This window comes from Herpailurus yagouaroundi, unplaced genomic scaffold, assembly GCF_014898765.1.
Source record: "Herpailurus yagouaroundi ecotype Mexico unplaced genomic scaffold, PumYag 205, whole genome shotgun sequence".
In the NCBI taxonomy this organism is placed as follows: domain Eukaryota; kingdom Metazoa; phylum Chordata; class Mammalia; order Carnivora; family Felidae; genus Herpailurus; species Herpailurus yagouaroundi.
The window spans coordinates 8,562,956-8,582,832 of NW_024412436.1; positions in this window are offsets into that span (position 1 = coordinate 8,562,956).

Here is a 19,877-nt window from a genome sequence, read left to right on the forward strand (position 1 = left end):
GCCCGTTCATGCTCTGTCTCTCTCTGTCCCAAAAATAAATAAACGTTGGAAAAAACAAACAAACAAACAAACAAAATACACGTTTGAGAGTGTTCTCTTTTTTTGTTTTCTGGGAGACTTTGTGTATTATTTGACATTATTTACTCCTGAAATATTTGGCAAAATTCCTTCGTGAAATTATCTGGACCAAACTTCAGTCATGGATTCAATGTCTTTAATCGTTACGGGAATATATAGCCTTTCTATTTCCTTTTATGTCATTGTTTTTAAGTTGGCACTTTTCTGTACGTATTTATTACTTTTAATTAAAGTTTCAGAGGCATTGGCATAAAATTGTTCATAAGATCCTCTTCCTATTTTTCAATGACTGCATGATGTATATTTTATGCCCTAGGTTAGTGGTTATTTTCTCCCACCGTTTTGAAGATGCTGTTTCATTATCTTCTGGCCTCAACTTTTTTAGTTGGGAAGTCAGGTGACGGTGGTTGCTCTTTTTAATGCAATCTGAATTTTTTCTCTAGCTTCTTTTAAGATTTTCTCTTTAACTTTGTTGTACTTCAGCTTTATTGTGATGTGTGTTGTGTGTGTGTGTGTGTGTGTGTGTGTGTGTGTACTTTTTGTGTTCCTATGCATCATTCTGGATATTCTTTTGACTCAAGGTCCAGCCTATTTTTCTTTCTTCAGCCATGTGCAATCTGCTGTTAAACCCCATCCATCAAGTTTTCAAACTTCTGTTATCGTATTTTCTTTCTTTTTTTTTATTAAGAATTTTTTTTACACTTATTTATTTTTGAGAGACAGACAGAGCATGAGTGGGGGAGGGGCAGAGAGAGAAGGAGACACAGAATCTGAAGCAGGCTCCAGGCTCAGAGCAAGCTGTCAGCAGAGAGCCCAATGCGAGGCTCAAACCCATGAACCATGAGATCATGACCTGAGCTGAAGTCGGACACTCAACCGACTGAGCCATCCAGGTGCCCACCGTTATCGTATTTTCTAATTTAAAAGTTTCTATTTGATTATTCTTCATATCTATGTCCTTTTTATTGTTTTAGTTCTTGGCTAAAATTATCCACCTAGACAACATATTAAGTGTAGTTACAATCTGCGAGATGTGGTTCTGATATCTGAAGCTCCAGGGGTTCTTTTCCCTTTGTGTGTGTGTGTGTGTGTGTGTGTGTGTGTGTGTGTGTGTGTGTGAGAGAGAGAGAGAGAGAGAGAGAGAGAGAGAAAGAGACAGAGAGAGAGAGAGACAGAGAGAGAGAGTATTAATGTGCCTGGTTATGTTTTGTTGTGTCCCAGAAATAGCTTTTGGAATTTTACTTGTAAGAAAAATTTAAGGACTAGGATAATTGAAGGGTTTGTTTACTTGTAGTTCAGGTAGTTGGTCTAAATTACTTGGTCTGCTATTGCTGTTAGACGAAATTCTAGGGGGATCTTTGAAAGGCACAGTTATAATCATGTCATTTCCCTCTTTAAATCTTTTCAATGGCTCCCCATGGGACTTCGAATAAAATTTAAATTCTGTTTATAGTTAAAATAACTTCTTCAACCTCATTACATGTTCAGTTTGCTCCTGATTTATGGAGCTTTTTTTTTTGTTTCCAGAGCAAGCCAAGCTTTCTCTTCCCTCTGCCTAGAATACTCATTCCTGGCTCCGACTAGCTTATTCTAAGCTTTGGAGCTTATTCAGTTCTCAGTGAAAGATGGCTTCTTCAGGGAGGTCAAGAGAAACTTGATCTAACTAAACTAGCTTGTCCAAAATTATTATTCTCTTTTGCTCTGTTTGCTTCTTTGATAACACTTACAAGATTGGTAATTGATTTTTTTTTTTTGCTTATTTATTATCTTTCCCCCACTCCTAGAATGTACACTTTGAGAACTCGGAGTGTTTCTCTAGTAGCTAGCATGAAACCTCACACAAAGTAGTTATTCAGTAAACAAAGGCTTAATGAATGAAGGTTGTAATAAGTGCTGAGAATATATGTGTGTGTTTGTGTGTATACACACACACATATATATTTATATATATTTTTAAAAGATTTTATTTCTTTTCTCTTTTTGGAGAGAGAGAGAGTGCATGTATGAGAGAGAGAGATCAGAAGGACAAAGGGAGAGGGAGAGAGAGAGCCATTAGCAGGCTCCACACCCACAATGCGGCCTGACGCAGGGCTAGGTCTCACAACTGTGAGATCATGACCTGAGCTGAAATCAAGAGTCAGACACTCAACTGACTGAGCCATCCAGGTGTTGCAAGATTTTATTTTTTTAAGTAATGTCTGCACTCAACATGGGGCTTGAACTCACAACCCTGAGATCAAGTGTCGTGCACTGTACCTACTGAGCCAGAAAGGTGCCTGAGAATATATTTTTAAGTAGAAGTAATCACTGTTTTTTCATATCATAGTCGCAGTATATTAGTGGTAGCAGCAGCAGTAGTTTGGCAGTTAAAAATAGTAATACTGGGGGCGCCTGGGTGGCGCAGTCGGTTAAGCGTCCGACTTCAGCCAGGTCACGATCTCGCGGTCCGTGAGTTCGAGCCCCGCGTCAGGCTCTGGGCTGATGGCTCGGAGCCTGGAGCCTGTTTCCAATTCTGTGTCTCCCTCTCTCTCTGCCCCTCCCCCGTTCATGCTCTGTCTCTCTCTGTCCCAAAAATAAAATTAAAACGTTGAAAAAAAAAATTTAAAAAATAGTAATACTGGCATGAACCTGGGGTCATAACCTCTTAATTAGTAGTGACAGTCATAGAACAATGACAGTACAAATGCCACATAGACCATGAATTATTTTGCTCTGAGATCCCTTAGAGGCAGAGCATTCTTTGAAGATCGGGTAGCACAGAGTGATGAGAGATGTCTGCAGCAGCTGTTCATAGGAAGATGTTGCCAAAAAAAAAAAAGGAGCAGCAGAGTTTCAGAATGACATTGCATTCAGAAATGACACTGCAATTAAAAAAGGAAAGTAAGTGCAACTGTGTCTTACAAGTACACTATTTTTTTCCTTTCAAAATAACCATGAGACTTGCCAGAGTCCTCCGGGCATGGGCAGTATGTGTGTTTGATTGCATGGAGGGCTAGTTTCTTGGAACATAAAATCTCACATTTTTATACGTGTAACTGAAGACGTAGATTCAGTCTCCCCAGTGAGCCGTAGGAACTAGAAATGGTAGGAGGAAAGTCTTATAATCTACAAGCAGTCTGGCTCACACTGTACGTCTAATCTAAGTGTAATTTCTGTCTTTTTTTCTTTTGATGGGATTTTATTTAATTACACAAAATCCAGAAATGCATAAATTAAGGTTATCATTGTTTACATTCTGGCCCACCTTCCAGATTTTTCTATGCATATATTTGTGATTTTGAAACGACCTTTATTATACCCAGCAAAGAGTTCTGAGGCTTCCTTTTCATTCAAAATCATATATCCAAGCACTTCAACTCAGCGAATTTATGCCCTGGATCGTATCACTCAGCTTTTCCTTTGTGTGCACAATCTATCATATATTTAACCCTTCCTTATTGTTAGACCTCTAAACTATCTTTTTTCTTTCTTCTATTCTTCTCTGCCCCCACTCCTTTCGAGAGTAAACAGCTCTTTGATGAACATCCGTGTGGCAAAATCTTGGTACGTGACCTCAAAGATGAAATGGCTTTGAGAAGCAAGTGCTTGCCAGATATGCGGGGTTTGTTGTCTTCCCAGTTGTGATCCTGCGTGGGTCAGCAGTTCACATGATAATTCTGGTCAATGGGCCATGAGCAGACATATCTGTGTCTCTGTGTGGACGAGGCATGTTCTCCACGAGCGTCCTTTCTACCTGGTGAAGCTGGAGGGCTGCATGAAGCCCCCAACAGCCAGGGTCCCCGAGTGACTGCACAGCTCAGCATGCCCAGTTCCCATTGATTTGTTTTGCACCTGAAGCTTGAGCAACAAGACAAAAATATCTTTATATTGTCACTAAGCAATTAGGTTTAAACTATTACCCCATTCAATGGGAATTAGGCAGTATCCAGCAAAAAGTATACCAACTTACCTTCCAACTTGGCAACGCTATTTCTAGGATTCTTCCCCAGTCACACTGGCTAGAAAAGAAAAGAAATAATGTATGTGCAAGGCTATTAATTGTAGAGAAAATTCCTTCTGAATATCTTTGTGTTTAAAAAAATTTTTTTTAATGTTTATTCATTTCTCAGAGACAGAGAAACAGGGCGTGAGCGGAGGAGGGGCAGAGAGAGAGGGAGACACTCTTGTGCATCTGGCCTTGACGTCATCTGAACATCAGTGTGTGAACGTAGGAAACTGAAGCAGGCTCCAGGCTCTGAGCTGTCAGTACATAGCCTGATGTGGGGGTTGAACTCACGAAACATGAGATCATGACCTGAGCTGGTCAGACACTCAAACAGCTGAGCCCCCTAGGCGCCCTAACCTTCTGAATATTTCTGAACAAACACACTTGAAAAGTAGTACTTCATCTTTTGCTGTTAGGGTGTTGCTCTGTTCTCTACTGAAAGAAAACAAAGATACTATCTACTGACTTGGGAGTTATTTCTTGTGATATTTGTGTTTATTTGCCTGTCTTTCTGCTCACACCTGCATACATGCTTGCATCTTCCTGATTCTGTGGGAGGTCAAAGCAGTTTCCTGCGTTCACACTCTGATGTTCAGATGACATCAAGGCCAGATGCACAAGAGGTATCCTGAATTATCTGTGGGGAGGACGGGCTGGATCATTAGGAACCCGGGAGCCCACAATGGTTTGAAGATTAAAGGTGTCAGAGAAGCATTTGTCCAAAGCGCTTTCATGTAGAGGTTCGGCTGCGCACAAAGACTTGTGTGAGACAAGTTGAAAGGCTTATCTGGGGGGTTAGCATGCTAATGCACCTGAGAGGCAGTGGAGAACTCTGGGTCTGGGTTGTTAACAGGGAGTACGATCCTTTTAGCTTTTCATACCCAGCATATAGTATTTTAATTTCCTCAAGGGATTTAGTTTCATTTGCATTTGAGAGAGCCCAATTTTGCAAGATTTCTTTTCTTTTCCCCCTTTGGGCATATATTCAAGTGCTAATACATTTCCCCTGAACCTCCAAAAAGATGAAGTGCTTTTTATGTTTTCTTTCAAGGCCTCACTTAGTGGAGCATCTGAGAACCTGGAAATCTGTGATGACACCCACCTCCTAGCAGTGTGTGTGTGTGTGTGAGAAGTATTAAATGACCTGCTGCTTTCAGGAGCCCAACCCACATCCACCCCCCTGCCTAGGCCTTGTTCCCCATTCAGAAAGTGACCTGTGGCAGGTGTGATGAGAACGCCGATGTGCCCAGAGGGGCCGGATATGACAGGAGGTGGCAGCACAGATCCGAGCATCACCCTGTCATGGCTGTGCTGGGGCGGGTCATGAGGGGGGAATCTCTGCCCCACACAGGTAGGGGCTGGGGCGTGACCCCAGTGGTGATGAGCTCTCAGCAACTGAGGCCAGGCCAGGACGCTGCTCTTCGCCCCGGCTCTGTATTGTTCCTCTTATTCTGGGCAAACCTGGTAGCCCACTTGGTACCCACAGGGTAGTCATCAAGATGCAGGACGTGAACAGGAGGGCCGTTATCACACATCTGTAATGAACATGCACAACACTATCCAGCACCAGCCACAGACCTATGTCCAGATGGCGATGGATGGAAGAGGGAAAGGGCCACCCCAGACATGGGTAGAGGAGGGGCAATCTGCAGAGACGGTGGCCAGGGAGACAAGGAGACAGAAGCTTGACTGGTGGACACGTAAGGGTGTGGGCGCTGGTGGTCTTCCAGTGGAGATAGAAAGGGTGTCGGGCAAAGCTGTGTTTCTCTGCCCCTGCCATGTTTCTGGCTGGTCTAATGATGTGCCTGTAGAGGAGGGAGCCACCACGCTAGCTCTGGTTGACCCAGAGGTCCTGGGCCATTCCCAGGCTTGAAGCCCAACAAATGGGAGTGTCATCCATGGTGATGGAGAAATGAGAAAGGAGGAATTGGTAATGAGCACCATTTTGGACCTGTCAGCTTTAACCTTGTAGGGGGACATTCCAATGGAGTCGCTTGTGAAATGTGTAGGATTAAGTCGAGGGTGGTACCCCAGTGTGCTCCTTTAGACATAGAATTGCAGTTACAGGGTGGTTCTTGACCACAGAGAAACAAGTTTTCCAAAGGAAGAAAGTGAGGCAAAGGAAGGAAATACAGGAGGGAGAAATGGCTGGGAGTGGGAAGCGACTGTGTTCGTGGGGCACAAAACAGGGCTGGTGTTGGAGGCAGCTGAGCTTGTGGTCGGAAGACTGGCTTTGGAGACTGACAATGTGGAGGCAAATCTGCCGTTTCCCACTAAGACTCAGGTTTCTCACTTGTCCAATGGATAATAATAATACCTACTTCATAGAGGTTGGAGAAGGAAGCTGAGATAATATATGAAAAACACTCAGCACAGTCCCTGGAATATAGTGAGCCCTCAATAAATAGCTATTTCTTTTTATTAGAACATAAAAAAATAGAAAAAAATAGTAGTTAATGGTATTCTTTTAGAACATAAAGGGGAGATTAAATTTGAAAAGGAGAATTCTGGGTAAGGCTAAATCCAGGGTTGTAGATATAAGAATACATTAACAGGTTTTGGAAGGAGCCAAGGAACTTTCATATATGCATTCTATGGTACATCATATATATGTGTCTTAAAACCCCTTGAAACATTCTGTCTTCTATCAAAAGGAGAAATATTTTTCTATGCTTTTTCTATATCCAATCTTCCAACCAAGCTTACTGGGAGAGGCTGGTTTTCTCCAGTTGACAATCTGCACACTGCACAGTTTCCATTCCCAATGATTTCAAGACTGCCTTATGATTGAGAAGAGAAGTCTTAGGAGGGACTTACTGCATAATTCCCAGGAAAATATCGTTTCATGCACACGGGTCGACCTGGGCCCTATTCTGTTCTCTACTCTGTCCTAGAATCATATTCTTCACCCAAATGGTGCCACTCATTTGTGCTCTGGAGTGTGCCCCCAACGCTTCGGCACAGACAATATCCCTTTCTTGGGGTGCTCTGATTCATGGTTATTTAGGGTTTCTGTCACCAACTGGAAGAAAATTTTGGAGCTGATATAAAAAGAAATGAGTTTGGATGCTGGAGCGACAGTTTATTAGCTTGGTTGAATTAATTAAACAAGGAGGTCATTGAACTGAGGTGGGTTGAATGTCTTAGGAGGCCGTGTAAACAAACCAAAATCTGTCTGTAAGGCCTCAATGTTTAAGAATTCTAAGAACAACCAATCACATACAGCCAACTAGGCTTTCCCAAACAAGGCAACCCCTTAAGCTATAGCCAGTCAAATGGTTTTCTTGTTTTGTTTCTTCCTCTTCTCTATAAAAGTCTTTCTTGTAGTTCCTTGTGGGCCAAGCACTCCTTACCACTTCTGGTTTGGTGGTGATTCAAATCAATTTATGCCCCTGTAAACTCTTAAAACTTTTAATGTGCCTCTGTTTATCTTTTAACAGCTTTATGACCTAAACTTTCACTTCTCCTCTCTGAAACAGGCATCATTCACAGAACTGTGAAAATAAAATGAGGGTCCATGAAAGCTCTTTATAAATTATGTAAGTATGTGGTGGTATTATTACATTTTTATCTTTAATAAGTTAATTCTTTCTTAATCTCTAAGCACTTGGTGCTTCATTAGCTACTGGGGAAATGGTAGCATCTAGCAATCAAGTACAGTATGAAATTCATATTCAGTAGCTACTACTTCTAAGGATATGAAACTGTCTTGTATCTTTCTAGAGCAGCAAGAATACGTATCGCTAAGATTGTAAATAGAAAACTTCCCTCCCCAAACACAGACATATATTTACCCAACTAACTTTGTTAGACTACACATCAAATAATGTCTCTTCATTCAATAACCAAGTGTTGAAAGTTAAAAAAAAAAAAAAAGAGGAGACAGAGAAAGATAACAAGGTGCTTTTCTCCCCCCTCACCAATAACCAAGTCTCTAATTATTTGACACCAACTGGGAATCCAACAATTCAATTCTGACAATATCTCCCTGGAGCTAGTGTCAGATCCCAGGAGTTAAAGGGTTCAGTCCCACAAGATGCCCCTACTTCAGATGGCCGCTGCAAATGGGCTGCCCTGGCCATTCATGCTTCTGCCCAGCCAACAACAAACTTGGGGGAGGGGAGTCCTATGACCCCCAACCCCTCAGATTTGACATTTTGCTAACACAGCTTGCAGAACTCAGGAAAACACTTTACTTGTGGTTACCAGTTATTATGAAAGATACAGCTCAGGAATAGCCAAGTGGAAGAGATAAATAGGTATGGGATGAGAGGGCACGTGGCTTCAATGCCTTCTTAGGGCACACCACCTTCCTAGCACCTCCTTTTGTTCACCAACGCAGAAGCTCCCCCAAATCTCATAGTTTAGGGTTTTTTATGGAGATTTCAGTATGTAGGCATGATTATCAAATCATTGGCCATTGCTGACTGAACTCAATCCCCTGCCCTTCTCCCCTACCTGGAGGTCAAGGGTAGGGTGGAAAGTTCTAACCTTCCAACTGTGGGTCATCTTTCTGATGACGAGCCCCCATCCTGAGGATATACTGAGGACCTTGCCAGAAGTTACCTTATTAGCTACAAAAGGCACTCACCACTCAGGAGATCCAACAGTTTTAGAAGCTCTTGAACCAGGAACAAAGATCAAATATATACTTTTATTCCACCACACCACCAAACCTATGGCTTCTCTTTCCCTGATACAAAGGCTTCTTGACTTCTTGGCTAGGTTATTCAATTCAGTCTATTCTTTTATACTTATATATTTAGACCAAATATATATTTTTATGAAATCACACAAGGTTATAAGACTTCTACCAACATATTGACCAAAGGGGCATTTTCTTGTTGAGTTTACTCTAAGAAGTTTGTCTCTCAACCTCTTCAGTTCCATAGACATGGTCCTAGTCAGAGAGACTGGCTTCCATCTATCATGTTCACCAAATCTGAAGTGTATAAACTAAACCAGCCACATATTTGCTTTACAGAAGAAACTTTTCTTTTTCTGCCATTCAAATGCACATGTCTTCCTTCTGATACCATCTTCTAATGTCAGAATACATGGAAAGACAAAATAGCGATCAAAAGATTGCTTTGTGAGGATGAAATTGAAGCCAAAGAAATGGATAGCCTTAAGGGATATTCTGCCTGACTCTGGGGAGAACGGGAGAATCATCCCTGCTCTGATACGTTTCCCCAGTGACTGGAAAATGTGTGTATCCAGAATTTATTGTCTTCCTTCCCAGATAGTACTAAATAAACACTGCTATATCAGGCTTTTGTACTTTATTCTTCTATGCTGACCATCCACAGCGTCTGTTCATACACTCTCTAAATAGGGTAATTTATAATTGGTATTTCTTATCAAGAAATTATGCCTTATTTCTGGTACTGTTTCCCTGAGATTTCACCCTACTAACCTTGGAATTTTGAGTGTTTCTAACTCTTGGCTGTATATTTATTTATTTATTTTTTTCAATGTTTATTTATTTTTGGGACAGAGAGAGACAGAACATGAACGGGGGAGGGGCAGAGAGAGAGGGAGACACAGAATCAGAAACAGGCTCCAGGCTCTGAGCCATCAGCCCAGAGCCTGACGCGGGGCTCGAACCCCCGGAGCGCGAGATCATGACCTGGCTGAAGTTGGACGCTTAACCGACTGCGCCGCCCAGGCGCCCCTCTTGGCTATATATTTAAACACAGTCTCTTGGAATTCCCCTCCTGCTGTCTTAACCATATCTTCTATTTGTGGGTTTTCCTGGTTTAAGTCACAGTGCCTCATGCATTTCCAACTAATAATAATATGCATCATGTATTGAAGGTCTCCTGTGTGCCTGTATTTCAGTTAGGCTCTCAGATGCCAGGAACAGAGATTAGCTCACGACAGGAAAAGGGAGGCAAGGAGGGGAGGGAAAATTGTAGACAAGGGAAGGGAGGGCTACTTGGGAAGCCAAGGATGGAAACCTAATTTGCCCCAGTCTCAGAAAAAGGATGCGTTAGGGGGGTTAGTGGCAAAGTGTCATGGATCTTCAACCAAGTAGTCCACCCTTAAGGAACTCTAATAATTTCCAATATTCCTTCTAGTCTCCTCTTGCCAGCCTCCTTAGCTTCTATTTTGTGTATCTTTTCTCGTTATTACAGCTTTGTTTAATCCTAATTTAACTCTGCCATGTTCCCTCTGGTCTGGACTGTCTCTCATTATGTCTCCCATTCTGTTATCCCACTGTTGACAGTTAATTTTCTGGGCATTTTCCCAATTAAAATTTCCAAAAGCAAGTATTTGAATGGTTCAACCAATGTTTCTTAGGCATGTTTCTTTTTTACACCAAGTTGATTTGTGCATACCTTGAGTCAGTTGCTACTCACAATTCCAGGAGCCACAGCCAAAGAGGACATTGCTGTAAGGTGTTATAACTTGCCTGGTGAAGGTGAATTCATCTATAGGGACTGTGAGAAGAACCATTTTCCTTAGTAAGGCAAGAACTATCATCAGCCAATTTATTTAGGTATCTTGCTAAGAAAGTTGCATACATTAGTTCACTTAATCCTCCAACAAACATATGGGGTAGATATTATTATCCTCACTTTGTAGGAAAAGAAATTTAGACTTAGCAAGATTAATCCCCAAATCATGCAGCTTTTAAGTAGCAGAGAAAGTACTCCAATATAGATTATTATGCTTTAAATGTCCCCAAAGCCCATAGTTTAACAGGCCAAGTGTTTTTGAGGGTAAAGATCTCTATCATCTGAAAGAGTAGAGATAAGGTGTTCCCATGACATTTGAGTGCATACTAAGAGTGCATCTTTCTATAACAACAGTAAACATTTTCTAGGTGCTCTTCTACATAGCGGGTTGCTGTTCTAAGTGTTTCAAATGTATTATCTCCTGAACACTCTTAATAACCCTGTGAAATAGACGCAATATTATCCCCATGTTATAGATGAAAACTGATCTACAAAAGGAAGCAGAGGTTCAAAGAAAGTGACCCATTGTTAATAGCACCTGAGATTCAAATCAAAATTCCAACCCTATGCACTTGTTAGAGGCAATAGTGATTGGGAAGGACCTCTCAAAGTCTGCCCCTTTTCCACTGAAGGCAAGACAGTGGTAACATTTTTTAACTAAAGGAGGGCACTTTGGATTACACATTAGAAGTGACTTCTTGGCTATAAAAATTGGGCTACAATAGAAACACCCAGGAAGTCTGAAAATCAATTTTCTGTACATATTCTCTTCCACCTGCTCCCCACAAGAGTAGCTAATTATTTTTCTGAAAGGGTTTCAGTGCATGTTCATATATCTCAGTGCCTACTTCTGAAATGGTAAAAAAAAAAAAAAAAAAAAAAAAATCCTGTTGCCCAGGGGCACAGAGGATGACCAGGAACTAGGAAAGGGACATGACTTGCACAAGAGTAATGGCAGCCACATGAGGCTTTGGTGAAGAGGGATTGCCAGCCTCTCTCCCTGTCTGCCACAGTCCCTGTGATTGGTGAGGCTCTCCCAGTGTCATCTGTAATCAGAAATGGCAGTCAATGCAGTCTTTCATTGATCATTAACAGATTGCTTGGCAATGACTGATTAGTGAAAGGCAAAGACAAATGACCCAAGTTCTGGAAAGGAGATATTTCATTCCAGAAAATGCAACAGATAATGGGGAAAGGCTACCCTGTTCTAGATAGTAGAAAGGGCAAGGACATGCTAAGTAATCTCTCCCTCCTCTGGCTCCTCAACACTTCGCTGTGCCTCTAATTTAGCCCTTGTTACTGGCTGTCTTGGTGCTGAGTCAGTCATGTGCATGTCCATCATCCTTGCTGGACCGTGAGCTCCTTAAGGTGGGTGTCCATGTGCCTAGGACAGAGTAGATGCTCAATTAATATTTGCTGGGGAAAATTTTTAGTATTGTCCCTTGACATATAGGTAGCAAAACCAAGAGGTAGAGAATGGTCCTACCCCACGGTTATTCAGAGTCAATAAGTCTCCAGTCTATCTTCACAACCCAATCTCATACTTTTCAGTTCGGGAAAGCTCTAATCTCTCCCTGGGCTCTTTCTCAGTTTCTTCCCCCTGACTTCCTCTCTCTCCAGAGTGCGGCAGTAAATTACGAGCAATGTGGAGACAACTTTCCTGGGTTTTCTCTCTCCACTGCATAAATTTCGTATAGGAGGACATGTGGTGGTGGAGAGGTAATGAATTCTGCTCAACATACTTTTTCCAAGTTTCTTATGAATCTGAGCAGGATCTGCTCTTCCAATTTTGATTGCTGGCTTTAAACTTGCCTTGGGATTCACTTCATCTTCCAATTCTCCCCATGTCCCTTCTACCATCTTGCCCATCTTTTAAAATGCGATGAGGCAGGTGCCAAGGAGAAGGTGGGCATGGTTGAGGCCAACATTGGCAGAGTTCTAGGGGCATTATGTTTCTAGTATGAAGGGCCATGGAGGAGGTTACCTAGTCTAATCACCTCATTTTACAAATAAGACAGTTCAAGTTCAGGTAGTTCAAATGACCTGCCCAAGATCACTGTCATGGAGAGAATGGGTGCAGAGAAGGAGATGAAACCATTGTCTCTCATGCTCAGTTCAGGGCCTTATTGTTATGGTACGCTTATAGAGGAAAATAAATGAGCGGTAAATATCAGTTTTATTGCCATTTCAGGGCACACCACAGAGCCTCAGACAGAGGTTAATAATACTATACTTGTATAAAGACAATATTCCTTATACGTCTGGAGTTTTAGCAAAGACCAAGGTTTATTTGCCATAATTCTGTTTGGTATGTTGCTTCTCAGTATCTTAGAGAGCAGAACACAGCATGGTAGAAACAGCTTTGGCTTTCATACACAGAGTTAATTGGTCAGTGTTTTATTCCTGAGGTTTTACTGTAGCATTGTTTCCACTTTATAGCTTTTTATACCTTGGGTTCAATCATGTTGGTAATAAGTGCTCCCCATGACTTTGGAATCTGTATACCCTACAGCTGCACTCTTAGAAAGGACTTTAGTTATTATAAATTTAAGCAATGGACAGTTGAAGAATAAAGCCAAATCTCAACCCCATGAATGGCATCATCTGGTGTCACCTAGCAGTTAGTAGATATATGGGATGAAAAAATCTCAATAAGTCATGTTAACTTTCATGTATTAGGTGGGCATTTTATTCACAGGTACTTAGAGTACTTAGCTGTGGTAGATACAATGGTAAAGGTATTTTCAGGCTTTCTAGGTTTTTGGATTGAGAAAAACTTCCTTAGAAATTAAATATTAAACACAGAATTCAAATGGCTTAATTGCTGTCCTCCAGTATTCCAAAGTTTGCTCCTGAACCGAGAGTTGCTCAGAAACAATAATTTTCAAATTGTGTCTAAAAGGTTGTTTGCATGGACCTCAGGGCTCAGAGTTAGTACGGGAGGGGGAGGAGGGGGGCTGAATGGGAAGGGCCTCAGGGCTCCAAACTGTGCTTCAATTGGATAAGCTAAGGCTGTTTTTTCTCCCGTCCCTCCCTCCCTCTTTCCTTCGCTTCCTTTCTTTCCTTCCTCCCTCTTTCCCACCCTCCCACATTCCTTCCTGTATTTTTCTAAATTTCTGACTAAGATAGCTTTTGAATAAAGGGAGATCATTTTAAAAATAGAGTTTAAATATAGTACAAAGACATTGGAGATTATATATCCTGTATTTTATAGTCAGATTTATTGAAATATCATTTACAGGCATTAAATCACATCACTGTAAGAATACAGTCTAATGAGCTTTGACAAATGTATACAATTGTCTGAGCACCACAATCGAGATATAAAACACTTCCATCACCCCCAAAAGTTTCCTTAAAAACCAATACCCTCCCGATGCCCCAGGTAAGTACTATTCTGCCTTGTGTTGTGGTGATCCAGCTTTTTCAAAATGTCATAAAAACGGAATCAACCTGTAGACTTTGAGACTACTTCTATCATTTACTTCACTTGCATTGTATGCTTTTGAGATGCATTCATGTCATTCCTAGCTCATTCCTGTTTATTGGCTCAGTAGTGTTCCATTGCATTGATACTCTATAGTATTTTTCTAGTAAATAAGTGAATTTTTTGTATCTTTTATACATTTTTATTTTTTATTTTTAAATCTTTTTTTTTCAACGTTTCTTTCTTTTTGGGACAGAGAGAGACAGAGCACGAACGGGGGAGGGGCAGAGAGAGAGGGAGACACAGAATCGGAAACAGGCTCCAGGCTCCGAGCCATCAGCCCAGAGCCCGACGCGGGGCTCGAACCCACGGGCCGCGAGATCGTGACCTGGCTGAAGTCGGAGGCTCAACCGACTGCGCCACCCAGGCGCCCCTATTTTTTATTTTTTAAAAAAATATTTACTTATTTATTTTGAGAGAGAGAGAGAGAGAGAATATAAGAGCATGAACTGGATGTTGCTGAGCCTCATGCAAACTGTCCTATTGCTGCTTCCTCTCACTGGCCCAGAGTACTTGTAAATCAGCCCCCTAAAAGAGTACCACTGAGCAAATTAAAGTGCTCACTGCCTTCATTCAAGCTTATGGTGGGGGATGGGAATTACCATTTATTGAATATTATGTGACAGACAAAAAGTGCTTTGAGTGAATTATCTCATTTAATCCTGAAGACAATTCCATGATTTGAGAAATATATACATACATACATACATACATATATATGCCTGTCATATATATCTATGGATATATTAGCAATTGGTATATTCCTTTAAAAGTGTGATATTAATACAAGTGACTTTCAGTACCTTAGGTTTTATGATACTCAATACATGGTTGTTGCTGCTGCTGGTGATGCGGACAATGAAGAAATCACAGTAGGACAATTGGAATTCCTCTGACATAGATACTGATGGCAGACAATTCTGCAATCAGGTTACACCCATTTAGAATAATTCTTAACAGCATCAAGAACTACTATGGAAAGCCTTCTCACCATCTCAATAAAAAACAGAAGGCTGGTTAGGGACTTTCTCCACTTGATTCTTCCAGTGCTGTCTGTACACGGTGTCCACCGTCTTCTTTGAAGAAGAATATGAAGGATTTGCCTTGAAGAGCAAATCTTAAATTGATGGCTAATGGCTATATTCTCTGCCATGTGCGGTCTCCCTCTGATTTTGCGCACACAGATTTGTATTACGCAGAGGTCTATCTCACAGTTAGAAGGGAGGTGACCATATCCAATGTCCCCCCACCATACAGGGACAAAGCATTTTTCCTCCGTCCCTCTTTACCCACTGCTAAATGAACACAGAGCACAGGAGCATGCATTCTTGCAAACTCATTGTCACTTCTTAGGAAAATCTGGAGGATTCTGCCTCATATTACTCTACAGGACAGGAGATAGTACACTCCGCAATCTATTCGACCATGGGAAGCTATTGCGTTAGTCCAGCTAACTCCAGCATAAAGATATCCAGTATATCGCCTGTAGGAGGCATTAAATATTAAATACATGATTTAAGTAGTTCCTTTCCAAGGTTGTGTGTTAGTGAGTGAGCGAGAGAGAATGAGTGTGTGTGTGTGTGTATGTGTGTTTGTTTTGTTGCCAAGATATATCCCAGGCAGCTCTAACAAATACCGTGTCTAATGAGCGGAACTAGGCTGGAATTTCACACTCAAATCATATTGCACTTAGCTCTCCCTGCCCCTGTGTCTGCTTCCTGATGTTTGGTTGTAAGCAATGTGGTAGGGCGGCTGCTGTTGTTGTCAGGCAGGATTGGCTCCGGGCAAAGCCGTGAAGCAGGTAAGTGTCTCCTATAAAATTCCTTCTGAAGCCCCGGGCTTCCCCTCAAAGCCCTGGGATCTGGCTCCCTTTGGTTGTTTTACAAGCACAAGCCCCCACTGTTGTCCCTTGTCGACCTTTCTTCCCTTTATCTTATCCCAGGCTTGAGAGAGAAGCTGGACATTTCCTGTCCTGCCCCATCAAAATCCCCCCTGACCCACCCCATTCCCGGCTAATCCATTTGATACAGTAAGTAGAATGAGGTATGAATGGTTGGGAATGACCTTCAATTAACCTTCTCAGGTAACTGTGCATTTTTACGGAATGCTTACTTCTTCTAGCAGGGACAAAAGTGAGCTACCAGAATGTGATTCTGGATAAAGAAGGGTGAATTTCCCTCAGGGAGACCCTCCGAACATCCATCAGATTAAACCAGGCAGGTGTCCTCCCATGCCAGCCTGGTGAAAGGTGGCTCCAAGGAGGTCAGTACCTTAGCTTGGCTCAAGGCCACAGACCACAGTCTCAAATTAAGCTAGCTTTCTGACACATATACACGGTCCCTCACAAGAGGAAGAGGTGGCGGAGGTGGATGGAAAGGCCCAAATTCATCACCACCGAGGGAAAATGAAATCGAAGCAGAATCTGCTGTAAACGAGTTAGTGGCACAATCTTCACTTATAAACACGACCCTTCACTTAGAGTCTGTAAGGAATAGAGGGAAAAGGATGAGTGCACCAAACTTTAGCTCTGGGAGATATGTCAACATAAGAGGCTGAGAACAAAAGAATGGCCGTGCTTGCATTGAGGGGATGCTTTTTCTGTAAAGCACAGTTGGCACAGGTGAATTGGTGCTTGACACAGACATTCCAGACCTGAGGCCTTCTTTAGGGCACCAGGAAAATGACCCAAGAGCTCTGTTTGGAGGAAAAAGAATTCGTTGTCACCAAAATGAAAGAGGAAAGAATTAAGAATAAAAAGAACAGAAGGGGCGCCTGGGTGGCTCAGTTGGTTAAGCATCCGACTTCAGCTCAGGGCAAGATCTCACAGTTTGTGGGCTCGAGCCCCACCTCAGGTTGTGCTGACAGCTCAGAGCTTGGAGCCGGCTTCAGATTTTGTGTCTCCCTCTCTCTCTGCCCCTCCCCCACTCATGCTCTGTCTGTCTCTCTCTCAAAAATTAATAATAAAAAAAATTTTAAAAAAAGAAGGGAATTAAGAAATAATATTCTTTCTGGGGCACCCGGGTGGATCAGTTGGTTGAGCATCCGACATTTGATTTCAGCTCAGGTCATGATCTCAAGGTCATAAGATTGAGCCCCACATGGGGCTTTGGCTGAGCTGGCACCTGCTTAAGTTTCTCTCTCTCCCTCCCTCTGCCCATCCCCTGCTCTCTCTCTCTCTCTCTCTCTCTCTTCTTGAAAAGAAAAGAAAGGAAAAGAAAAGAAGAGAAAAGAAAAGAAGTAACATTCTTTCTACAAATCTCATTCAAACCACTTACCCCAAATGCTGCTGGACGTGTCAAAATATTTTTACTTTATATTTCCCTTTACTTCTAGAAAAACTCGGACCAGTTTTAGATATTTTTCTCAGTCGTTCATCCACAATCATCCTAACTTGGCAGAGAAACAGGTCTACCTGCATTTATAGTCTTAGCTTGAACACGAGGAAACAGGATTATTAATTAATCCAGGCTTCACACACTGGAGGCCTGCTACACGGAGGATGTCTGGTTTCATCATGGAGATCAGAGGCAGGGGGTTAACGAGAAAATGAAGAAGATGGTTCTCACTTTTGAGGAGCCATAACCTAATGGGGAGGAGTAGACGTGATCAAGGGGCTCCAGCACAATGCAGTGAGTGTCATGATAAAGACAGGTTCAATATGAGTGGAGATACAGAGGAGGGGCAGGGAGTCTGTAGAAGGGTGACTGGGAGCTTCAGTGACCAACCAGGCTTGAAGTGCAGTCTCTGGAGGAGCATTATGGAACAGCTTGACCTCCTTTCATTCTACTTAAAATGCATTTGGAACATTGAAAGGGAGGGTGATACAATTTGGCAAAATGTAACCAGCACCTGCTTGCCAATGGTTAACAGGGCAATTAAGTAATCTAATTTAAAGTAATCTAATTTATTTTGGTTATACCGCCTTGAATTTTTGTCATAAGGTAGGGATGGATAACACAAGTTTCCTTACTCGTATGTTTTCACTGAATTCGGGGTAACTTCTATGTCTCCTATGTCTCCGTTTTCAGGGTCAGTGTTTTCAAATGGGTAGCTCTGGGATCACGCTTTTCTTCAAAGCCTGACGCTCCGGGAGAAGAAATAAACTCTACAACCAATGAGTAGAAGTTACAAAAAACAGCCCGTTTGTGTCCCAATACAAGAAAGACATTTCCATAGACTGTGTTTTCCAGAATGGGATGGATGGACTCTCCAGGAAGCGAGTATCTCTTTATGAGACTTGCCCAAGCATGTGAGTTTCCTCTGTTGGGTGGGAGTTTGAGCTGAGTGGTCTTTAAAGAATGAAGTTCTACCAACGATTCGCTCTTCTAAGTTTGTGTCTCTGGCTCAGCCTGCGTTCCACAGACAGCAGAGCCCGAGACCATTTTCAGGGCTGTCAGAGAAGATGTAATACAGGAAAGAGGGAAGAGCACACTCCAGGTAGTGCCCTACCCCACGGGCTACAGCATCACAAGAAACACAGCCAGGGTTTGACCAGGTAGAATATCTTCTAGACAGGCTGGGCAGAAACACCATGCCTCTGGTGCAGGTCAGAAGGAAGGGGAAATTATCTCCTGGTTCTTACTGATCAAAGCTGATCTCGTGGATGTTGACTCTGCTGCACTTCAGTTTCTAGGCTGTGTTGCCTGGCCCTTGGGAACAGCTGCTGGAAACACCAATGTGGTTCTCTATCTGCATCTAGAAGTTGTTTGGGAACCATAGTCCGTCCGGTCAGGTGAGGTCAGGCAAGATAGAGACTCTGCTCATCCCGGCCCTCATCCCCAAGGGAAGCTGAAAAAGCCTGTGGTGCTAGGAGACTAAGCTGGGTGGTGGCAATCTTGCCCCGCACTGAGCAGGTGCACAGGCCCCAGGGCCAGTGGTGCTGAGCCGATCTGAGGAGGCACGTGCCCCAGGCCCAGCAGCATATCCTGTGTGTGTCAGCAGCCATTTCCCACAGATTCTCCTTAGTTTCAGCTTTCTCCGCCATATTAAAAATCAGGCAGTATTTTGTAGATGTAGGAACAGAAATGAGAGGAGTGAATTAACCCAAAGAAAGAAGCCTGGAATAGAAAGAGGGCTGTAAGAAACAGAAAAAGACAAAACAAAAGAGCAGTTTGGGGGGGGGGGGCGTGTACAGCTTTCTCTGGACCCTTTGTCTTCATTCTGGCTCATCCTCCTGTGACCGTCACGATCCACAGAAATGTATTTTTCATGTACTGTGTGCCGGGGACCGTTGATCCCTGGAGATGCAGCGTGGCACCCCAGGCTGGGCCAGGGAGGCTCGTGCCGGCTCCAGGATCCCGGCATGTGATCCTCAGGCCTGCAGCGGGCAGGGGCTCCCAGGGCCTTCTGACCTGTCCGAGCGACTGCTTGCGGATGCGCAGTGGATGGAAAGGTTGGTTGGCTGGCTAAGCTCTTCCTTGATGACAGTTTTAGAAAGTTTCTGGGCCTCTTGTGCCTCCCAGTCCAGAGATGCGTCTGCTCTCTGACAGTTGCAGGGTTCACTTCCACGGCCCAAACAGAAAACTGGGTGTGAGCGAGGAAGAAGAACCCCAGTGGTTAGCACACAGAAAGAAATTACAGGGTAAAAGCCTGTGCACAAAGCTTCTAGCTTCTCCCTTTCTTTAAAAAAATTTTTTTTAATGGTTATTTATTTTTGAGAGAGAGAGAGAGAGAGAGAGAGACAGAGCACAAGCAGGGGAGGGGCAGAGAGAAAGGGGAACACAGAATCCAAAGCAGGCTCCAGGTTCTGAGCTGTCAGCACAGAGCCCAAAGTGGGGCTTGAAGTCATGAACGGCGAGATCATGACCTGAGCCCAAACTGGACTCTTAACCGACAAGAGCCACCCAGGCTCCCCTTGGCTTCTCCC